General features: G+C 35.0%; 1 protein-coding gene and 1 pseudogene across 1 annotated transcript in view; one reads left to right on the forward strand and one right to left on the reverse strand.

Moving 5' to 3' along the window:
- The first annotated feature begins 3,845 nt into the window (after positions 1–3,845).
- The window catches only part of LOC126971380 (PTB domain-containing adapter protein ced-6), an 82,759-nt gene continuing 72,428 nt past the window's right edge, over positions 3,846–14,176 (forward strand). The window contains exon 1 of the mRNA XM_050817685.1: positions 3,846–4,065. The gene's annotated coding sequence lies outside the window, so the exon portion shown is untranslated. The remainder of the gene's footprint in view (positions 4,066–14,176) is intronic.
- LOC126971284 (protein lethal(2)essential for life-like) lies at positions 5,409–6,946 on the reverse strand (annotated as a pseudogene).

The raw sequence follows: 14,176 nt of genomic DNA on the forward strand, positions 1-14,176 counted from the left end.
GTTCCACCACAGTGCGGTATTCAAGAAACATTCTTCCACGGACAACCAAGCTGTGGAATGAGCTTCCTTGTGCGGTGTTTCCGTGACGCGTTGTGTGACCGTACCCATGTCGTAAAGACCTGCTCCCATTTTCTCCATTGTTGTATGTCTGAATGAATGATTTTTTTTATTTACGTAAAGTTATAAAAGCATTTATAAAAATAAAAAACAAAAAGAAGTGAGCAAAATTTAAAAATAGTACGTACCTAGGGAGAAAAGTAGGTGATTCTCATCCGCGAAACGTTGTCTCCCGAGCCGAAGCCGCGGGTGAGGTGGTGGTAATGTCGTGGTTATTTTATTAGTTAAAGAATCTAATTAAATTTCCCAAAAATGACTTATTTGCCTTACTAGTCCTAAAACTGGGTACGGCAATTATGTGTTTGTCTAGTGTTAAAGTTATGCAGTTGACACTTTTTAACATATTTATGCATATTTTTCCTAGTATACATAATATTTTTATAGAAATACTAGCTGACCAAGCAAACGTTGTATTGCCATATAATGTAATAAAAATAATTCAATAATTATAATTTTTGGGGTATCAAAATAGATGACGACCGATTCTCAGACTCAGAAGGAATGTGTACGCGCTTTTTTTGAAGGTACCCATGTCGTATCGTCCCGGAAACACCGCACAAGGAAGCTCCTTGAAAACCGCACTGTGGAGGACCGCCACACATCCAGATGGTGGACTCGTTAAATAAATGAATTAATGTAGGCACTTACAATCAACCAAGAATCATGAGGAAAGAAGTAAAATGCAATCCACTAACCTTTGAACACTCCCACGTCACTCAGGTGACGGCGGCGCAGCAGCTCCAACGGTCCTGACTCTGGAGTTCCAGGTGAACGCCACTGGCCATCGCAAACTTGCAAAGTTTATATGTAGACACTAGTATTGAACATCAACACTAGACTTGATGACCACTGGTTATCACTCAGGGTAAACGCTGTTCCAAAAACTCAACAGAGAGCGTTTAAGAAATATAATCCATTTGTCTGTAATTATGCAGGATCTAATTTAGGCTACTTCTCTCCCTTGAATAGAATTACCAGGGAATATAATAGTCATCACGATGGAGTCGACATATTTGATCAAAACTTACAAAAATTTAAAAAATATATTAAAACGGTTCTTTCAAGGGAGGGATGATCTCAATCGTTATTTTTCGATAATATTTTGTGTAAATTTATATTAAGATTGTATTCGTAGATATATAATATATTATAGTTCTTATTTTATTTTGTGGCTTTATTTAAGTGAATAGCATGTCATTTTCGCCTATAATTGAGGCATCACTTACCATATGAATGTTATTGTTTTTGTATTATACTGTGTTTATATTAGTGTATACCTTGTTGGCGGAATTTAATAAATAAACACGGTTTACTTAAGTAGTACTATCGACCACGCCCGAGCAAAGATCAATAATTGTCTCTGTCCGCTTGTCAACCCAAGCGCGACTTGTGTCATCGGATAGTGGAGCACGTACAACTACCCTCATGATTCCTAGTAAAATCAGCAAGTACCGTACACCGATGCTGATGAATCTAATTGATATAAGAGAGTAGCCGTTGATGTTCTCCTCAAGAACTCTACTTTTCCCAACATATTCAGTAAGTTAAATATTTATAATAACGCTTAGTTTTAAGCCAAATTGAATTAATTTTATTTGACTTTGAAGTGTTTTGCATTGATAATCATTTTAAGGTAGTTTAGTTCTTGATTTATGTAAGAGGAGAACAAACGAGCATACTAGACACCTCATGTTAAATGATACCGCCGCCTACATTCTCTTGGCAAACTAGAGAAATCACAGGAGCGTTGCCAGCCTTTCAGAAAGATGTACGCACTTTGTTTGGGTACCTTCAATCGTCCTGGAAACACCGTACAAGGAAGCTCATTTTACAACTTGTTGTACTTGATAGGAAGTTCCTTGAAAACCGCACTGTGGAGGAACGCCACACATCCAGGTGATGAGGATGATATACTAATTTGTGGCGTGTCGTACGAAGGTGGAATTTGGCGGCAGGAATCTGGTCAAATAACTGTTCGGAATACTCCCCGTAATAAATACGGTAGAAGCAGGAGCGTGCATATTATATAGGCAACTAGCTGACCCAGCAAACGTTGTATTGCCGATATTAAAATCGCGATACAAAAGTAACCAATGATCGAAGATGGGTGAAAATTTGAAGTTGTATGTGTTTTTTAAAGCTGACTCATAACCAAAAAAATTAAAAATTAAAAAAAAAATGGCGTGGACGACCTTTAACATTTAGGGGGATAAAAAATATATGTTGTCCGATACTCAGACCTACCCAATATGTACCCAAAATTTCATGAGAATCGGTCAAGCCGTTCGAGGAGTTTAACTACAAACACCGCGACATGAGAATTTTATATATTAGATTACGCAGTCCCTACCTCGTTATAAACCTAAATAAATATAGCACTAGTGTTAAAGTTAATTTGGTTCTGTTATTTTATAACCAAACATCTATTGAAAACCAACTCATAAAATTTTTCCTTACACTAGATACCAGATACCTACGGTAAGCAATCTTTGCATATTCCAACTACGACTAGTTAGATCCACAGTGCCTACCTTGCTAGAAAAGAAATGGACGCCCCTGGGTAGAAGACAGACAATGAAGCGACGTCTCTACGCAACGCTAAGTGATCTAACTATCACCTGATGATGACTGATCACTGCCGCCCATACTCTTGAGTCCCTGGCGGAAGCACAAGAGCATTAGATGTACCTTTTATGAATTAGTGTTGTTAGTCCTGAAAATGCTGCACTCGAAGCTGGTAACATAGTTTGGTCTTGCGTTGTCTGTAACATTTTTGGCCAATTAATTGTCTCTCTTATTCCAAGCCATATCTATTTTAGGTCATTAATGTTAAATTTAGATCTTGTAAATCTATTACTCTTATAGATTCACCCCTTCATTTTCACAATTAAAACTGTATGTATCGCATAAAAATACAGGCTATAAACTCACTTATTTACTTATACTAGTGGTCGCCCAGAGGTCAAAGTTCAACTTCAATTCATTTGATTTTTAAGTTTGAACTTATTAGTGTTTATTTATCAAAGATCTCTATAATTTATGTAGGTATGTATATTTTGTGTGTAATTCAAGCAGTAGTGTGTGTAATATTAATTTTAGTTAATTTGATGTATTTAAAAGGCAGTCTCCGTATAAACTTTGTTATAAAGGACAATTTCGAATTCCGCCCCAGAACGGATGAACATATGGCTTTCACCATAATTATTTAAATATTTTATTCTTTTTGTAACAAATATTTGTATCAAATGGACACTTATGAATCAAAACGTGCATTTAAAAAGAATTGTACCTGACGAATTATAATCATAGCCGACATAGTTCATCAGTTCGCGCATTTTGTTTTAAAAAGGGGACACATTTTTCGCTTATATTTTCGAGTTAAATAAAAAGTAATTAATATCACAGAAAGTTATTCTCTTTGTTGCGAAGTTATTGTCAAAAATTCCCAAACGATAACCCACCGCAGCTCTAAATTCAGCATTACCTTTGAAACAATGGATACTTTTTTACAAACACAATAAGTTAAGCCTTTTTTATTCCACGCTTATCTTTACCTTTGTATTTTACGTGAACATTTTAAATTACAATGCTCATTAATTCTGTTAAGACGAATATAGAAAATTACACTTTACAACCTTCGATTAAGGCTGACAATGGGAAATAGTAGTGGCTGAGTCAGCTTAACCTGAATGCAAGAACGTAGAGGCCTCATGCCAGTTAGCTGAGGGGGCCCGAAGCGAACAAACGTTGATGACGTTTCCGCGTTCGAATTTTGAAAGTTTAGTTTTTTCGCGACTTTGTTTAAAACCAGAACGTCGACCATAGACAACAAATAATAAAAACCGCGGAAGAGTTTTTATACCAAATAATTACGATCGAAATTGCTGTGTATTGTGTGATAAAAGGAGTTTGTTTAAAAGTGATTTTGTGAGGTGAAATCTAAATCAGGTGAGTTTTTGTTATACTTTCACTCAGGTTAGGGTTGATTATGGCAAGTGATCCGCTACATACTTTCCAATCAACATTTCTGGTTTCCGAACGACAACTGCCATATTAAATATCATTAATAGTGATTTCAATACTTTTCTTACACAATTAAACTAAAATAGTAATTAATTCGTCTGTAAGCACAATCTTGTTTGATTTGGTTTAAGCAAAACAATGTAACTAAATATAAGTTTACAAGTTGAAGTTACCATAGATTACGTAGTCTGAAACTCTGTATATTATGTAGTTATGGTCGTTGTGTAAGAGCAGTGCTGCCACATACAGTAAAGGTATTTAAGCGCACGGTAGCGGCAGATATAAAAACTTTTTTCATGTGTCAATTTGAATTAACATATATTTAACTCTCAGCGTTACTCTAACTAACGAATTTTTAATCATTGTATGATAACATAATACTAATTAGCAGTAATATGTAGGTACCTACTCAAAAACTTACTAGTATTATTGTATACAAAGCCTCTATAATGTCTCAATGTCCTTCAATGTCGTTACATATTATCGACTTTTTTATTATTTATGTATTGATATATATATATATTGATCCAGTTCGAAGAACCATTATCTAAAACTTTTAAACATGTAAGACCTATTTCAAAATTCACACGCAATCCTAAATAGTCGATCCTAAGTTGATATTTAAATCCCTTTCTACCTTTTGTATTCTATAGAACGGGTATCATCATTTTTATCAATTGAATCGAAACATTTGAATGTCGTACTGGTAGTTTTTAGTATTTGTATCAATATGATAGCTTTAGAGCGTATTCTTTTCTGTAAGTTTTCTGACAATAAATCATTGTTACAAATAATCTTAAATAAGATTACGAAAATTGAAGGCGACCGTTAATGATAAGATACATTATTTAGTATCCATTGCGACTCAGAGGCACATATTGTCTCAAAAGGGCTACCAAAAGCTCCAATGGATCTAGTTTTACAAAGCGGTAACGCTATTAGAATTCTTGGCTCGTGGATTTGGTGTTATTAACCTTCCTATACTAGCACGATGGTCTGTGAGACCGACGAAACCTATTTTCGCAACAATTTTTATGCAATCGATCGATCTTTGCTAGCTGCCGGATTTTTTTCTTACTTCGCTAATGGGTCCGTGAGACCGACGCGAGTAAACGAGCAAGTTTAGGTGTAAGCATTAATCTATAATACCTAGTGGATTTATATATATTTTTTACATGACTTTTATTAAATATTCACTAATTCTAAACGAAACCATTCTTACCAAAACTTATATAGAATGAACAAACGTGAAAAAACTAATGCTACTTTTATTGGGCTTTATCACCAATAGCTTGATATGACACTTCCTTCTCAGGCCCAGTTTGCATTATTGGAACTTGACGTTCACTCTGGACTGCCTGTGGCGCCTTCCTAGGCGCTACAACAGACAGTACACCATCTGAAGACAGCTTCGACTCCACATTCTCGGGCACGCAACCATCCGGCAACGTGTACCTTCGAGTAAACTGGCGAGAAATATAGCCATGCTGATCTTTCTTCTCCTAAGTTTGCCTTCAACAACTATATAACTATCGGCGGTTTTAACGCTTATTTCCTCCGGCGCGAAATGGTGAACATCTAAATTTATTTGGAACTTTTCTTTGTCGCTTTTGATGCTGGATCGTAGGTCTCGAGCAGCGGCAGCCAACTGACGCCACGGTCTGTAGTATTCCCGGTTGGCGACGGGATCGGCCACACCGCTGATGATATCATCTGGCGTGAAACCCAAGCCGAAATGCTGATCCAATAGGCGCCTTGGACGCTCCAATTCATAATCATACAAGAATGGATGTAGAGACGTTGTATTTGTACACTCTGTAATAAATAATGAATGTTAAAAATGCGTTGCGAGACAGAGAAAATTCAACTTCACTCTCTCAATTGTTTGAAATAAACTCTTTTTTACATATTTTGAATACTTTACCACATAATATGTAAAGTAAAACGTATGTATCACCGTGACAATGATTTGTAATTTTATTTACACTTTTGCTAAATAAAACTACATTGAATTTTTTATAACAATAACAATTTAGATAAAAAAATAATTTTAATTAAGTCGTAGATGACCCTACAGCTTTATAAGGAAACTTTCGACTTACTTATATAATTGTTGAATTAGAATACAGTACTCAAATAAAATTTGTAATGACTTTGCGTAATTGTGAAACTACAATAGCGGCTGGCAACACTGAATCTAGGTTTCTAGGCTATTATACCGCCAATTGAATTTACTTTAACCGTATAAAAATAGTGTATTTTAATGTGGGCCAAGTACTTGTAGACTCTGTTTCTTACAATGTAGAGTATTAGAACTGCTCTACATTGTAGAGTCCATAAAGGCTCTTTGAATAGACATATTTTACAACAATAATGGCATGGTAACATCATTGTTCTATACACATATGAGGACAAATCATTCGCAGTCTAAAAGCTGAACTGCAAAAGTGTGCTTAAAGCACTGACCTATACTATATACCACTGGAGTGGCTGCTGTCAAAGCGCTTTTGTGCCTGTTTGATATTCGCCATTTTGACTCTGTTGGCCATGTAGCGAGAGTCTGTGGTACTAAAACTATTGAAGACAACCTCAGCAAACATCGATAGATGGCGGGAAACTATTAACAAAAAAAAATTATTGAGATCAAGACTGGCATTTGAACTCGTTTACGTAAAACTAGGTTTTATCAAACTCAGTTTGAAGTGTTATTGGTGAAATCGGCCTAGGGACGTTCAAGCTTAGAGCATACTCCAACCTCCAAGCTATTGCGGATGTCCATAGGCGGATGATTTTTACTTTCCCTCATTAGGATTCCGTGCCTCAAAGGCAAAAACAGAACCCTGACAGTATCACTGTATCTGTCTGTCTGTCAAGACCCTTTATCTCGGAAGCGCGTAAAGGTATCGAGTTGAAATTAAAACGATATACTCATACATAAAAAAAATACTTTATTACGTTGATTCTTGAAGTATAAATAACACCATAAACGAATGAAATTAATTCAAAACGCAAAAATACTTCAGAGTATTGTACGGTGATTTGCAGCCATTTCTATTATACGTCAAAATTAGTTCTCTGGACACTCGCGAATGGCGCTTCAAATAGGCACAAAAAATTTGCTGTCAAACATGTGGAACAGCCTGTCCAGTGGTATTTATTTTCCTCCATAGCGTGTGTCGACTGTCACTGTTTTACATTGCTGCTTATTGATCATGAATATTATAAACAACTGGAGTAAATGCGGCAATGTATAGATAATTATAGCAGTCGAAGCTTATTATCGTGTAATTTGTGGCATGTTCCATGTTTCGGCTTTGTCCTAAACGATGTAATATGTCTATATGTATAGAACGTTATTGCATGTCATTTTCTGTTTCGATATTCTGCAAAACGGTCAAGTGTGTGTCGGACTCCTTACCATTATTACACCAATGGCGGGCTACTTAGCACAGCAGCGCTTTTTTCTGCCATTAAGCGATACTGGGCAAATATTTACAATTTATGTTCCAGTTTGAATGGCGAAATAGCTACTGAAATTACTGGGCATATGAGACTTAATAACTTGTCTCAAAGTAACGAACGCAATTGTGACGCCGCATTTACGTACTATTAAAAAATAGACACCCAATCGCCTATTAAAAGGTCGTTAAAATACAAATATTTTTACAAATACAAATATTTTATTTTGTCTCAAAAGAAAACGTATTATATTAAAAGCCATGTACAAGTTACTACATACTCATAAGACCTACTACACAACATTATACATCACAACCTTTAGATACAAACATTAACAAGAAGCCTACATACTTAAGTCTTAAAATGTCTAAACTAAGGTTAAAACACGGTTACATTTACACGCGTTTTAATGCTCTAAAAGTGATTTATTCAAATGTATAACACTCGCGTTAATCAAAAAAAAATACTATGCTATTAAAATTACTAGTACCCGAATTTTACTACCTGACATTAGGGAAATACCACCCGTATAGCGTTGATGTCTGGGGTTTCACTCAATATTTCACTAGAAACTTTGAGCCCCTCTCAGCCTCTTTGTAGAATCCAGGTAGAATCAACTACCGGCTGCTGTATTCCTGAACGCATACGAGTTCGCATACGATTTCACCATTGACGGAGAACGCGATTAGAACACTTTGAACTAAATTAAACCGTGTAAATGAGTTTACGGACTCAATTCTGATTTCACCAACACAAACTAAACGCGTTTAAATGCTGATTTAGAAAAATTTGTAATACTGAACCACGGACGAGTAAAAAATTAAAGACTCTGTGTCACCTTACATAACAGTGAGGCACCAAAACAAGCCGGAAAACGTGTAAATACATAGCCCCACGTATACACATACACTTAAACAAGCCGATCGGCCGTCATTATGAGATTTGCCATCGTCTATGACAGATCAGTTTGCGTTGCAATAAAATATTATAAAAATGCCGTCGTGCGTTGTGAAAAAGTGTAAAAACAATAATATAAAAGTATTTGTGGATATATGATTATTTAAGGGAGAAAAAATTGTGTAACTGGTATACCCCGTAACCGCACACACACTAGCATAAAGGTGCTTCACTTGCTAATATCACGGCGCGGAGTCCTTCATTTTTACTAGTGTATTGAACATATTTATTTGATCCCGTTCAAGGTCTGCCACTGTCGTTATCGTAATAGAAACATTGACATAAATAAACAATTTTGATTTTGTTCATACTTATCCATGACATTTTTGACAGGTATTTGATGCATTCTATTCTTTATGACATGTAAACTCAGTTCACGTCTACACGCTCAAAGGTATTGGTGAAATCGCTTCGTGTCTAATCGAGATCTAGACTGGCATTTGAACTCGTTTTCGTAAAACTGGGTTTTATTGAACTCAGTTTGAAGTGTTATTGGTGAAATCGGCCTAGGGACGTTCAAGTTTAGGGCATACTCCATCTTCCAAGCTATTGCGGATGTCCATAGACGGATGGTTTTTACTTTCCCTCATAAGGATTCCGCACCTCAAAGGCAAAAACGGAACCCTGACAGTATCACTGTATCTGTCTGTCTGTCAAGACCCCTTATCTCAGAAACGCGTAAAGGTATCGAGTTGAAATTAAAACTATATACTCAAGTCTAGAGTAATAATAATATTTTTATTACAACAAATATACTATATCGGTATTGGGGTCTCTTTTTAAGCATAAGTTGCCTGTAGTGGGAGGGCCCGCTCTTCCATAGCAAAAAAATAATATTATTATGTACTAATAAACAATTTAACCTTAAGGCGCGGTCATACCTCAATATCCACTAAAATTGGTTTATTAGAGAGTCGATTACAACTTAACGCAATGAAAATATTGCCGACAGTGCACAAAGAAGGACTTAAAGAAAAATTTGAACCGAATAGAATGTTTATATCTAATTTGAAATGTCCAATAAAAAATTTGGAAGTTGCTACCCAAAAATAAACTTTGGAATTAAAAATCTCTGAATTTTCAGCGATAACAACATTCTTTCTTTAAAGAATTTAATAGAATTAGTATTTTTCTAAAACTTAAACCGAACAATTATTCAATTTAATATGAATATTTTGAATAAACAAAAGAAAACCAGTAAAATAAATGCCCATTAGCAGCTTAGCCTCATGATCAACTCAAATATTGTACTATTGGTTGTGGTGTTTACAATCCAAGTCAGTCCGCACCTTAACATAAATATTAATTAACAACTTAATATAAAAATAAATATTAGTCTCTTGAAGCTGTGGAAAAATCAAAAGATGGGGCCGTTTACGCCGCAAAAAACTTGTATTTCGACATTCCCAGGGGAATAACAATTTATAAGGTATTTTACGTTGACCGAGAACTGTGAGGTAACTAATACATATGTACTACAAGTATAGGGAAAAGTCTATATAGTTTATATGTATGTATAATTAAATAAAAAAAACAGAGTATTTATGCATGGACAAGTTCCAAATTTTGAATGTTAACCGTGTCATGTGGCGTATCGTATGAAAGGGCTTCATTGACACAAGCTCTTAATTATTTTTATTAAGTACTATCTGACCCAGCAAACGTTGTATTGCCATATAAAGTAATTAGCAAAAATCTATAATTGAATTAAAGTTTGTTTTGAGACCTCCTGAGAAAGTTAGAAAGATATAAAGATTCTAATTAGTTAATCATTTTTTTAAACTATTCTTTCAATTTGATTTCTGAACGACAAGGGACTCATCAAAGGAAAAACAATGTTGTTGTTTATATTTAATTTCGAGCATTTTTATATTAATTATCCACCTTTTAAACCTTCTCTGGACCTCCACAAATAATTCAAGACCAAAATTAGCCAAATCGGTCCAGCCGTTCTCGAGTTTTAGCGAGACTAACGAACAGCAATTCATTTTTATATATATATATAGATAGATAGTTTTGAATTTATGACGAAAAAAGAAACAAAACTTTTCTCCCTTTTTTATAACTATAGGTAGGTATATATATACCTAATAATATGTACGGAACCCTCGGTGGGTCCGACTCGCATTTATCTGTGTAAGTTTTTTTTGATCAGGTGAGTCACTTGCCCTGTGGTCTCACTTCTAATATATAATAATAATAATATTGACACTTTTTTTACACAAATTATCTTGCCCCAAGTTAAGCATATATAGCCTGTGTTATGGGTTACAAGACAATGATATATTTAATACAATATACTTACTTAAACATACATAAATTCATATAAACATACATAAATACATTTAAACATCCATGACTCGTCCATATTCATCATATAAATGCTTGCACTAACCGGGAATCGAACCCGGGACCTCTAGCTTAGTAGGTAGGATCGCTAACCACTCGGCTATACAGGTCGTCAGCTAAATAAAAGAACTAGCTGACCAGACAGACGTTGTTCTGTACATAATAAATAAAATACCGTTTTTGATGAATTTGTCAATAATTTTTCATTGTAACATAATAATATGCTCCTTGTTGTTATAATGAAATTGTTTCACAGCAGAACTGTCAAACCGCGCGTCAAAAATACTCTCACAGAAAATATGTCCAAACAAAACAAATATTGGAAATAAAAATAATTATGGGTCCCAAATCGAAATAAAAACTATCCTATCTCTTAAGTTGGACTAAACTGCACTCCATGAAGTAATCCCCATTGAAATCCGTTCATTAGTTTAGGAGTCCATTGAGGACAAACATTGTGACACAAGATTTATATATATTAAGAAGATATTTGAAATCTAGTTCTATTTTTGACGTGAATGTAAACAACTGCACCGCAATTTTAATAATCATGTACTGGTGATTTTAAGAGATTTTGAATAATATTTTCACGGCATTAAAAATACATACTTTTTTGATTCCACAGCGTAGCATTTGAGGTCATTTTTTTTTGCGGAAATTAAGATATCACCATGTATATCACACTTTCATACAAACGAATTAAAGGAGTATTGCTAGCTTTTTAGATCGGTGTACGTGGTTTGAAGACAAAAATTTCGCATTAACGTAATATTCGGTGATGAAATTAAAATCTGTATAAACAAAGGAGAGGTGTATAAAATCAAAAGGAAAAGAGGGAGATAGAATAGTGAATATGAATGTTTAGGACTGCTGTAAACTTTAAAACCTATTTAGTAAATTCAAAGTCAAATAAACTTTATTCAAATAGGCTTAAACCATAGTTTCTCAATCTTATTTTGCTCACCGCCAATATTGAGATTTTTTTTTCGAGAATATTTTCGTGTATTTTTGTGCCTTTTTAGACTATATTTTTAGTCTACCCACGCCATCTGCGCCATCTCATGCCCCCCCAAAGGCTCAAACGTCCACAAGGGGGCGTCATCGCCCACGCTGAGAACCTATGGCTTAAACTAAGCGCTATTGAATCGTCACTATAAATAATTCTTTTAAATTACTGTATCTACAATATGTTCCGAAAAAGTAGAGCTCGTGAGAAGATCATACAAAAAACTCAACGGGCACTCTTTCCAATCAAAGAGAGTATTTTACAATGGCTGTTATAATAGTGCTGCATCCAATATATGTTTAAATATCAAATAATTCATAAAAAGTAATGGAGTAAATCTATAAATATAAATTATCGTATATTACATGCATCAAACTTTAGAGATTGAAATTAATGCTTTATGAACATGGTGGTCGTGATTAGTAATCGTATGCAACAAATACAGATACATATTAACTGCATAGCCCTTAAAAAATACATTACTTGGATACAGTTGACAGCTCTAAGAAAACAAAATGGCTGCTTCAGTATTGGCAACAGATTGAAAGTAACGATTCAACTTCGTGGACTTGCAATTTCCTGTTTCCGGCATTTCGCGTAACTTAATCGACAATTTACAACGATTTGGGTTAATGTTAATAGCATGAATATTTTAAACCTAATTCGTATATTTGTATACGACTTATATACACGCCACAAATTAGGATGTCATGGGGATGACATCTGAATGTGAGGCGTTCTTCCACAGTGCGGTTTTCAAGGAACTTTGTTCAACGCTCAACCAAGCTGTGAAATGAGCTTCTTTGTGTGGTGTTTCCGGGATGATACGACATGGGTAACTTCAAAAAAGTGCATACACTTTTCTAAAAGACCGACTACGCTCTTGTGATTCCTCTGGTATTGCAGGAGAATGTGGGCGGCGATGATCGCTTAACATCAGTCGACCCGTACGCTGGTATGTCTCTTCCATAAAATAATATTTACTTCAATTGTATCTTCTGGTATGTATACGAATAACATTTCACAGTTCAGGCATTTACCCAATGTCCATTAAAAATAATAAGTTACCAGAACACTGAAAAGCCTGTAAAAAGTTACTTTTAAAATAATGTTACTATTCTACAATATACTTACCCCCTTATTCATAATGGTCCGCTAACTTTAAACAGCCGCTAAGGAGTGTTTTTTCTCATTCTGACTTAGGTCAATAGAAGAAGACAGAGTGAGAATTAGCAATGCTTTAAGTTAGTTACTATTATGAATAAGGGGGTTAGAGGAAAAAACTTTCTTGAATATCTGCCTGTCTGCAGTTCACTGCCATGCTTTTCGAGGTGCATGTTTTGTAACTAAATCAACGTAACGTAATAAATTTAGTAACTTAAGAAACGTTGTTTTGAAAATAAAAAAAAATTTGAACCTGTCATTTTTTTAACATTCATTGATTGTATTTTCTCAGTTTTGCACCAATCTGGGTTAAATATTGAACTAGGTTTTAGGTCATTTATACGTCTAGATGGAGCCTCTTGCTGTTAATATACTGTTAATGTTTGACCTCTGTTTCTATTGACTTATGACCCTTCCTAACGTGATATGCTATACCTATCTTAAAGATCATATATCACTCTTTAGTCTGTGGTCCCGGTAAGACAGACTACCTAGGACTGGACTAAACCATAAACGTACCTTTCGTGTATACAGTAGAGCATGGAATCTTAAAATTCACAATTTATCTAAATACACTTATTTGCAAACAAAAACAAACGGTATGCGAATCTGGTTTCCGAGGAACCGTGTCGACGATAATCTTCTCGCTCGCTCGCCCGTGAAATCGCCGCACTCTGTCTCTTTCTAACGGTTGCATAGATACCGTTATGGCGCTGAATGACATCATTTAAACTTAGAACGAGTTAGGAGATTATAAGATTGGAATTGAAATTTCCAAATGTTTGATTATAAAACTATCTAAAAGAATAATTTGATTTACTTAATTCTTTTAAGTCCATTCAATTGAATTTATATTTTTTATTTAAATAGGCGATGTATCTTAACTTTTGCTTTTATGGAAAAGGAGGACAAACGAGCGTTCGGGACATCTGGTGTTAAGTGATCATAGCTGTCCACATTCTCTTGCAAAACCAGAGGACTACCAGGAGTGTTGCCAGCCTTTAAGGAAGGTGTACGCGCTTTTTGAAAGTACCCATGTCGTATTGTCCTGGAAACATCGCACTGGAAGCTTATTCCTATAAAACCGCACTGTGGAGGAAC

The sequence above is a fragment of the Leptidea sinapis genome, chromosome 23 (assembly GCF_905404315.1).
Source record: "Leptidea sinapis chromosome 23, ilLepSina1.1, whole genome shotgun sequence".
Lineage (NCBI taxonomy): Eukaryota > Metazoa > Arthropoda > Insecta > Lepidoptera > Pieridae > Leptidea > Leptidea sinapis.